The sequence below is a fragment of the Mesoplodon bidens genome (assembly GCF_964165515.1).
Source record: "Mesoplodon bidens genome assembly, chromosome: 6".
NCBI classification, from domain to species: Eukaryota; Metazoa; Chordata; class Mammalia; order Artiodactyla; family Ziphiidae; genus Mesoplodon; species Mesoplodon bidens.
This window is the reverse complement of record NC_138162.1, coordinates 30304047-30314572: the sequence shown is the minus strand read 5'-3', so window position 1 is coordinate 30314572 and position 10526 is coordinate 30304047. Positions and strand designations below refer to the sequence as shown.

At 40.4% G+C, this 10526-nt stretch overlaps 1 long non-coding RNA gene across 2 annotated transcripts in view; it reads left to right on the top strand.

The window, feature by feature from the left end:
• Nucleotides 1-772: 772 nt before the first annotated feature.
• LOC308618992 overlaps nucleotides 773-10526 on the top strand; it is a 19941-nt gene continuing 10187 nt past the window's right edge. Inside the window, exon 1 of one of the 2 annotated variants that reach the window (XR_014016107.1) lies at nucleotides 773-1066. This is a non-coding gene — a long non-coding RNA (uncharacterized lncRNA). The remainder of the gene's footprint in view (nucleotides 1067-10526) is intronic. The other variant, XR_014016108.1, reaches the window with a different exon arrangement.

Here is a 10526-nt window from a genome sequence, read left to right as displayed (position 1 = left end):
AGTCACCTATAAGAGAGCATTTGATCGACATTTAGTAAAGTCAAAGTTCAGAATAAAGTTGTAAGGAATAATTTTGGTCCTGCCCCGGTAGAGAGAATCAGTATAAAGGCTGTATTGCTAATCTTGAGTGATGGGGCCATTATGGCTCCTCTTTAGTCTTTACAGAAAGTCAGTCTGTACGTAAATCCCCTTCCTGTCCTATCCCTTGAGAAAGGAGTACAAACCTAAACAACAAAAGGAGAAAAATCTTTGGTTAGATGCGCATATTAGACCAATTCCCGTCAGTTAAAGCTGTCTATTTGTACATTTCTCATTAAGTTTAAATGAGGCTGTCGTCCTATGTACTGTGAGGTTCCTTACCCTACCTGCCTGACTTGGGCACTGACCTCAGGAGACAGTAGCAGCTGGGAGGCTGCTTCACCACCGGCGACCTGGGCCCCTCTTTAAGGTTCTCTGTCTGCAAAATGCTGGGAGGTTGCGTATTTCGTTAAAAAGGGGGAGGCCAGTTCTGTTGCTAGCTGCTGGTTGACCTTTTCCTCCTTCCCCCTTCAGCCTGAAGGGGTTTGTCAAAGGACAAATCAAAGAGAGGCTGGACCACCGCCTGGCATAGACCCCAATGCTGAGACAGCAATCGCGCGGGGCGGCAAGAAGGCAGCAGCTGGCGCTTCAGGGGTGTCCTCACGGCTGCCTGGCACCTAGGCTGCAAAAAGCCCCCCGTCCATAGCTGTTCGCGAGCCGGCCGGAGGCAACCCTGGCAGTGGGTCTTCCCCTAAGGGCACGCTTCCTCCCCCAGCGTGTCCCGGGGCGGCAGCACCGAGCTCGCAGACCTGGGCTCTTCGGTCTGTAGGCGCATGCGCGGCCAGCGCGCTCCCAGCAGTCCCCTCCCCTCCCCTCCGCCAGGAGACATTTTGGGCACGCTCCAGCAGCAGGTACCCGAAGAGCCAGTGTACGAGCGGCCAGAGCCCTAGTCAGGCTCCTTCGGAGGACAAGCATGGCGCGGCTTCGAGCGCTGCGAAGGACAGCGGCCCGTATTCTTCCTTAAATTCCTTCTGTGGCTTCTCTACTGGTAGGGAGCAGCTCCTACTGCGGCGGGGGGGGGGAGGGGGTAGAGGGGGTGGACAGCCCAGTCAGCGAGGCGTCCACCACCTGCCGGGCCCGTTAGGTGTCAGCCTTGACCCTTCGGTGCACTTTTGTTCCCTCAAGAGATCTTACCCCCAATGTCAGCTGTGACATTAGTTAGTTAATTTAACCTCATCTCCATGCACACCTGCATACACTTCGTAAAAGTTCGTGTGTAGAATGCGAGTTTGTGTGACCATTGGGAAGGCAGTATGGATGCGTGCCTGTCGTGCTTTGCATTTAACTCGTGGACCTGTTTGCCGGGGTTAATTTTTACTCTGGTGATTTACATGTAGCTAAAGACCAGTGAGCCTTCACTCTTCTTTATTAAGTGCATTCTCTCTCCCTGTCGCCACCTCCAGCATGGCCTTGTTAGAGAGAGTATTTCTTAGTTGCTCAGATGAATGGGGGCACTGAACTAGATAATGGAAATTCAAATTTAAACAAACAAATCAGCAGACTTCTGATCTTGGCTTCTTATTCTTGATATTGGTCCCAGAGTAACCGCTTTAAACATTTTCAGCTGTTTCTTCTAATGCTTGTTTCCCTTTTTCTGAATTATATACACTTTCTGGTGCTTCTTGATATTTTCAGTTACAGATAGTATCTATTGCTTGGAAATTGAGGATATAGGTCTGTTAACATACCATTCACCCAAAATACACTTCCTTTCCCTCATCTGATAAATCACATTAAAATAGTTAAAATTTACACTATATTGATCTTTATGCCTTTATCACTAATTACATTACCTTCTTACACACATAACTACACACACAACACATAACTAAACCCAATTACACAGTAGTTACATTCGTGCACACACTGAAGTGATATTGCTTATACTATTAAGGCTAGGGAATTATTAGAGGGCTCTCATCTGTGGTTGTATTGGTTGTGCCTTTGCAAAGACTTTTGAATCATCTGCTCAGAGGAAGGGAGGCTTTTTAAAGTTAGTAATTCCAGAGGTAGTGAGTCAGTTTTTCAAGTTGATGGGCGTCCATATCTAACCAAGCAAGACAAAAAAACATCATCTGTGCCTGGACTGGATCTTTATGTTTAAGTTTATTTTCTTAGACTTTTTCTCCCTAGAATTCACAATTCATACCCTCATTCAACCCGTATTAATTAAACTCCTTTATGCTTCAGGCACTTTTACAAAAACTGGGGTGCAGAGGTGAACAAAAGTCAAAGTTCGTGTTCTCTTGGAACTTCCAAGTTAGGGGAAACAGGTAAACAAATGAAGGAAAAATATGTTAGGGATTGATAAATACAATGAGGAAAAACACGTAGGATATGGAGAATAGAAAGTGCTGGAGGGAGGTAGCAGCGACTGCTAGCTATTTCCCAATAGCCATTCTTCTCCCACCCCACCTTTTTTGAAAAGTAGCCATAGAACCCTTGCAGCTTAGTGCAGCCATGTGACTAAGTCCTGGCCAGTGGGATGTGTTAATGCATTTATGACCTACTGTAAGTTGTCTTAAAGCAGTTTAGGTTGTTGCCCTCTTTGTTTCTTTCTTATTTCTGCCTGCTGGAATGTGGATGTAATGGCTTGAGTTCCTGGACTATGAGGTAGAAACCACATGCTGAAGATGGCAGAGCAAGAGAGAAGCAGTCAGGGTTCTGACACTATGGAGCACCATACTAGGAGCCCTGTATGAACTCCTTTTTTACTTGAGAAATCATTTTCTAGTGGCTTAAACCTATGATCTTAATGAAAAGGAGAGTAACTATTTTCTATTTTTCATTTGTTTCTATTATTTTCATTATACCTATCACTTATTAATCACCAAATTCTTTGCCAAAAGAATAAATTTCCTCTCAGTATGATTAAACCCATTAATCAGCTTAGCAGTTTCATCTTCTGGCTTTGTCTTTTGGGTGTCTTTTGTTTTCTTGCTCCAGTGTGGACTAATTGTTCTCTAAGATAGCATGGTAGTAATTCTGGGATCTCCTCTCACTGATATCCTGGGGGTCTCATTTGCCTTGTGTTGGACCTCCTGTTGCCAGGATTTTGTAGCTTTTTTTTTTTTTTTTTTTTACTCCTACATTTTGGAGAGGGTGCGTGGGAGTTAAACTTTTGAGACTTGCATCTCTAAAAATGTTTTATTCTGTCAACCCTCTTGATTCATATGTTGGTTGGGTATATAACCCAAATTCTACATTGGAAATAATTTTTCCTTATATTTTCAAAGAAATTCTCCAGGGTATTATAGCTTCTAGTAAGAAATTCATAGCGTTCTGATTCCTAATTCTTTGTATGTGACTTGTTTTTCTTTCTCCTTTTGGAATCTTTTATGCTTTTTTCATTTTCCCTGGGGTTCTGAAATTTCACAATTACTGAAATTTCACAATTACATGCCTTGGAGTAGGCATTTTTTTTCATCCATTTTTCCTCACTCAGTGTCCCCTCTTAATCTGGACACTCTTCAATCCTGAAAAATGTTTGTGTTTCTTGGAGTTTTTTCCTTCTCTTGTCAATCTCTGGAACGTCTGTTTTTCAAACATTCTGCCTCCACTTGATCTTCTCACTTTCTTTTTCTACTATTTTACATCTCTACTTTTCTTGGTGTAGGTTTTCTTGGGGTTAAGTACCACAGTTTTTTCATTCTTTATTTTTTTTGCGGTACGCGGGCCTCTCACTGTTGTGGCCTCTCCCATTGCGGAGCACAGGCTCCGGACACGCAGGCTCAGCGGCCATGGCTCACGGGCCCAGCCGCTCCACGGCATGAGGGATCTTCCTGGACTGGGGCACGAACCCGTGTCCCCTGCATCGGCAGGTGGACTCTCAACCACTGCGCCACCAGGGAAGCCCTAAGTACCACAGTTTTATCTTCTAACTTATCTACTGAATTTTAAACTCCTACTTTCACAGTATTTATTTACAAGAGCTCTTTTTTATCCCTTCCCCAGAATATTTTTATTTTTAAAAATAATATTCTCTTTCTTTTTCATGGGTTAAATATTTCTATATCTGTGGACATTAATTACAGGTATTTATTTTAGTCATTGCTTTAGGTCTTTTTCCTGTATTATTTCTTTTTCTTTCAAGTTTTATTATATTTTCTCTCGTTTGATTCCTTTTCTCTCTTGTTACTAGGGTTTTTCCTATAATATTTTTATGTTTGTGATCCTTGACTATCAGATCATATTTTGGAGAGAGACAAAAAAAAAAAAAAATTGACAGCTCTTTGAGTACCTGGAGGGGTGGCTGTCAAACAGTGGGCTTCACTGTAGGGTTTTCTGACTGGGCTGTTTCATCACTGGGGAAATTGCCCCATTTGCTACCATGTGTAAGTCATTTCTCTTAGTTACCCCTCTGAGGAAACTTCCAGGATTCCATCTATGAGTTATAAGCCTTACTGCCAGTTTCCTATGACTGAGGAGGGTAGCATACTGAATATCTCAGTGTTTGGTTGGTAGTCATTCACATAATTTATTTAAGACTGGTTTTGACACTTTCCGCTGTATCTGGTATTCCTGAATGTGGTTCAACCTTTCAAGAATGTATTAAATAGGTTAGGCTAAAGTGCTGTAACAAATAGACACCAAAATGTATGTCTCAGACACAGTAGGATTTTTTTTTATGTTCCAATACAGCTTTACTTATAGACATTGAAATTTGAATTTTATATAATTTTCATATATCGTGAAATAGAATTCTTTTAATCTTTCCCAACTGTTTAAAAATGTAGAAATCATACTTAGACCATGGATTGTGTAAAAACAAGGTGATAGAGCAGATTTGGTCCACAGCTTATAGTTTATAGACCCTTTTTTTTTAGTTTCTGCTTTATAACAAAGTGAATCAGTCATACATATACATCTGTTCCCACATCCCTTCCCTCATGCATCTCCCTCCCTCCCACCCTCCCCATCCCACCCCTCCAGGTGGTCACAAAGCACCGAGCTGATCTCCCTGTGCTCTGCAGCTGCTTCCCACTATCTATCTACCTTACGTTTGGTAGTGTATATATGTCCATGCCTCTCTTTCGCTTTGTCACAGCTTACCCTTCCCCCTTCCCATATCCTCAAGTCCATTCTCAAGTAGGTCTGTGTCTTTATTCCCGTTTTACCCCTAGGTTTTTCATGACATTTTTTTTTAAGTTCCATATATATGTGTTAGCATACAGTATTTGTCTTTCTCTTTCTGACTTACTTCACTCTGTATGACAGACTCTAGGTCTATCCACCTCACTACAAATAGCTCAGTTTCATTTCTTTTTATGGCTGAGTAATATTCCATTGTATATATGTGCCACATCTTCTTTATCCATTCATCTGATGATGGACACTTAGGTTGTTTCCAGCTCCGGGCTATTGTGAATACAGCTGCAATGAACATTTTGGTACATGTCTCTTTTTGAATTATGGTTTTCTCAGGGTATATGCCTAGTAGTGGGATTGCTGGGTCATATGGTAGTTCTATTTTTAGTTTTTTAAGGAACCTCCATACTGTTCTCCATAGTGGCTGTACCAATTCATATTCCCACCAGCAGTGCAAGAGTGTTCCCTTTTCTCCACACCCTCTCCAGCATTTATTGTTTCTAGATTTCTTGATGATGGCCATTCTGACTGGTGTGAGATGATATCTCATTGTAGTTTTGATTTGCATTTCTCTAATGATTAATGATGTTGAGCATTCTTTCATGTGTTTGTTGGCAGTCTGTGTATCTTCTTTGGAGAAATGCCTGTTTAAGTCTTCTGCCCATTTTTGGATTGGGTTGTTTGTTTTTTTGCTATTGAGCTGCATGAGCTGTTTATAAATTTTGGAGATTAATCCTTTGTCAGTTGCTTCATTTGCAAATATTTTCTCCCATTCTGAGGGTTGTCTTTTGGTCTTGTTTATGGTTTCCTTTGCTGTGCAAAAGCTTTGAAGTTTCATTAGGTCCCATTTGTTTATCTTTGTTTTTATTTCCATTTCTCTAGGAGGTGGGTCCAAAAGGATCTTGCTGTGATTTATGTCATAGAGTGTTCTGCCTATGTTTTCCTCTAAGAGTTTGATCGTTTCTGGCCTTACATTTAGGTCTTTAATCCATTTTGAGCTTACTTTTGTGTATGGTGTTAGGGAATGATCTAATCTCATACTTTTACATGTCCCTGTCCAGTTTTCCCAGCACCACTTATTGAAGAGGCTGTCCTTTCTCCACTGTACATTCCTGCCTCCTTTATCAAAGATAAGTTGACCATATGTGCGTGGGTTTATCTCTGGGCTTTCTATCCTGTTCCATTGATCTATCTTTCTGTTTTTATGCCAGTACCACACTGTCTTGATTACTGTAGCTTTGTAGTATAGTCTGAAGTCAGGGAGCCTGATTCCTCCAGCTCCATTTTTCGTTCTCAAGATTGCTTTGGTTATTCGGGGTTTTTTGTTTTTCCAAACAAATTTTGAAATTTTTTGTTCTAGTTCTGTGAAAAATGCCAGTGGTAGTTTGATAGGGATTGCATTGAATCTGTAGATTGCTTTGGGTAGTAGAGTCATTTTCACAATATTGATTCTTCCAATCCAGGAGCATGGTATATCTCTCCATCTATTTGTATCATCTTTAATTTCTTTCATCAGTGTCTTATAATTTTCTGCATACAGGTCTTTTGTCTCCTTAGGTAGGTTTATTCCTAGATATTTTATTCTTTTTCTTGCAATGGTAAATGGGAGTGTTTTCTTGATTTCATTTTCAGATTTTTCATCATTAGTGTACAGGAATGCCAGAGATTTCTGTGCATTAATTTTGTATCCTGCTACTTTACCAAATTCATTGATTAGCTCTAGTAGTTTTCTGGTAGCATCTTTAGGATTCTCTATGTATAGTATCATGTCATCTGCAAACAGTGACAGCTTTACTTCTTCTTTTCCAATTTGGATTCCTTTTATTTCCTTTTCTTCTCTGATTGCTGTGGCTAAAACTTCCAAAACTAGGTTGAATAAGAGTGGTGAGAGTGGGCAGCCTTGTCTTGTTCCTGATCTTAGTGGAAATGGTTTCAGTTTTTCACCATTGAGGACAATGTTGGCTGTGGGTTTGTCATATATGGCCTTTATTATGTTGAGGAAAGTTCCCTCTATGCCTACTTTCTGCAGGGTTTTTATCATAAATGGGTGTTGAATTTTGTCGAAAGCTTTCTCTGCATCTATTGAGATGATCATATGGTTTTTCTCCTTCAACTTGTTAATATGGTGTATCACATTGATTGATTTGCGTATATTGAAGAATCCTTGCATTCCTGGAATAAACCCCACTTGATCATGGTGCATGATCCTTTTAATGTGCTGTTGGATTCTGTTTGCTAGTATTTTGTTGAGGATTTTTGCATCTATGTTCATCAGTGATATTGGCCTGTAGTTTTCTTTCTTTGTGACATCCTTGCCTGGTTTTGGTATCAAGGTGATGGTGGCCTCGTAGAATGAGTTTGGAGTGTTCCTTCCTCTGATATTGTTTGGAAGAGTTTGAGAAGGATGGGTGTTAGCTCTTCTCTAAATGTTTGATAGGGCTTCCCTGGTGGCGCAGTGGTTGAGAGTCCGCCTGCCAAAGCAGGGGACAGGGGTTCGTGCCCCGGTCCGGGAAGATCCCACATGCCGTGGAGCGGCTGGGCCCGTGAGCCATGGCCGCTGAGCCTGCGCGTCCGGAGCCTGTGCTCCGCAACGGGAGAGGCCACAACAGTGAGAGGCCCGCGTATCGCAAAAAAAAATAAAAATAAAAAAATAAATAAATGTTTGGTAGAATTTGCCTGTGAAGCCATCTGGTCCTGGGCTTTTGTTTGTTGGAAGATTTTTAATCACAGTTTCAATTTCAGTGCTTGTGATTGGTCTATTCATATTTTCTATTTCTTCCTGATTCAGTCTTGGCAGGTTGTGCATTTCTAAGAATTTGTCCATTTCTTCCAGGTTGTCCATTTTATTGACATAGAGTTGCTTGTAGTAATCTCTCATGATCTTTTGTATTTCTGCAGTGTCAGTTGTTACTTCTCCTTTTTCATTTCTAATTCTATTGATTTGAGTCTTCTCCCTTCTTTTCTTGATGAGTCTGGCTAATGGTTTGTCAATTTTGTTTATCTTCTCAAAGAACCAGCTTTTAGTTTGGTTGATCTTTGCTATCGTTTCCTTCATTTCTTTTTCATTTATTTCTGATCTGATCTTTATGATTTCTTTCCTTCTGCTAACTTTGGGATGTTTTTGTTCTTCTTTCTCTAATTGCTTTAGGTGCAGGGTCAGGTTGTTTACTCGAGATGTTTCCTGTTTCTTAAGGTGGGATTGTATTGCTATAAACTTACCCCTTAGAACTGCTTTTGCTACGTCCCATAGGTTTTGGGTCGTTGTGTCTCCATTGTCATCTGTTTCTAGGTATTTTTTAATTTCCTCTTTGATTTCTTCAGTGATCACTTCGTTATTGAGTAGTGTATTGTTTAGCCTCCATGTGTTTGTATTTTTTACACATCTTTTCCTGTAATGGTCGGAAAAGATACTTGATACAATTTCAATTTTCTTAAATTTCCCAAGGTTTGATTTGTGACCCAAGATATGATCTATCCTGGAGAATGTTCCATGAGCACTTGAGAAAAATGTGTATTCTGTTGTTTTTGGATGGAATGTCCTATAAATATCAACTAAGTCCATCTTGTTTAATGTATCATTTAAAGCTTGTGTTTCCTTATTTATTTTCATTTTGGATGATCTGTCCATTGGTGAAAGTGGGGTGTTAAAGTCCCCTACTATGATTGTGTTACTGTCGATTTCCCCTTTTATGGCTGTTAGTATTTGCCTTATGTATTGAGGTGCTCCTATGTTGGGTGCATAAATATTTACAATTGTTATATCTTCTTCTTGGATCGATCCCTTGATCATTATGTAGTGTCCTTCTTTGTCTCTTCTAATAGTCTTTATTTTAAAGTCTATTTTGTCTGATATGAGAATTGCCACTCCAGCTTTCTTTTGATTTCCATTTGCATGGAATATCTTTTTCCATCCCCTTACTTTCAATCTGTATGTGTCTCTAGGTCTGAAGTGGGTCTCTTGTAGACAGCATATATATGGGTCTTGTTTTTGTATCCATTCAGCCACTCTGTGTCTTTTGGTGGTAGCATTTAGTCCATTTACATTTAAGGTAATTATTGATATGTATGTTCCTATTCCCATTTCCTTAATTGCTTTGGGTTCGTTATTGTAGGTATATTCCTTCTGTTGTGTTTCTTGCCTAGAGAAGTTCCTTTAGCATTTGTTGTAAAGCTGGTTTGGTGGTGCTGAACTCTCTCAGCTTTTGCTTGTCTGTAAAGGTTTTAATTTCTCCATCAAACCTGAATGAGATCCTTGCTGGGTAGAGTAATCTTGGTTGCAGGTTTCTCTCCTTCATCACTTTAATTATGTCCTGCCACTCCCTTCTGGCTTGTAGAGTTTCTGCTGAGAGATCAGCTGTTAACCTGATGGGGATTCCCTTGTGTGTTATTTGTTGCTTTTCCCTTGCTGCTTTTAATATGATTTCTTTGTGTTTAATTTTTGACAGTTTGATTAATATGTGTCTTGGCGTATTTCTCCTTGGATTTATTCTGTATGGGACTCTCTGTGCCTCCTGGACTTGATTAACTATTTCCTTTCCCATATTAGGGAAGTTTTCAACTATAATCTCTTCAAATATTTTCTCAGTCCCTTTCTTTTTCTCTTCTTCTTCTGGAACCCCTATAATTCGAATGTTGGTGCGTTTAATGTTGTCCCAGAGGTCTCTGAGACTGTCCTCTGTTCTTTTCATTCTTTTTTCTTTATTTTGCTCTGCAGCAGTTATTTCCACTATTTTATCTTCCACCTCACTTATCTGTTCTTCTGCCTCAGTTATTCTGCTATTGATATCATCTAGAGTATTTTTCATTTCATTTATTGTGTTTTTAATCGATGCTTGATTCATCTTTAGTTCTTCTAGGTCCTTGTTAACTGTTTCTTGCATTTTGTCTATTCTATTTCCAAGATTTTGGATCTTGGAAGTAGAATCTTGGATCAGCTTTACTATCATTATTCTGAATTCTTTTTCAGGTAGACTGCCTATTACCTCTTCATTTGTTAGGTCTGGTAGGTTTTTATCTTGCTCCTTCACCTGCTGTGTGTTTTTCTGCCTTCTCATTTTGCTTATGTTACTGTGTTTGGGGTCTCCTTTTTGCAGGCTGCAGATTCGTAGTTCCCGTTGTTTTTGGTGTCTGTCCCCCGTGGCTAAGGTTGTTTCAGTAGGTTGTGTAGGCTTCCTGGTCGGGGGGACCAATGCCTGTGTTCTGGTGGCTGAGGCTCGATCCTGTCTCTCTGGTGGATGGGTCCACGTCTGGTGGTGTGTTTTGGGGTGCCTGTGGCCTTATTATGTTTTTAGGTAGCCTCTCTGCTAATGGGTGGGGTTGTGTTCCTGCCTTGCTAGTTGCTTGGCATAGGGTGACCAGCA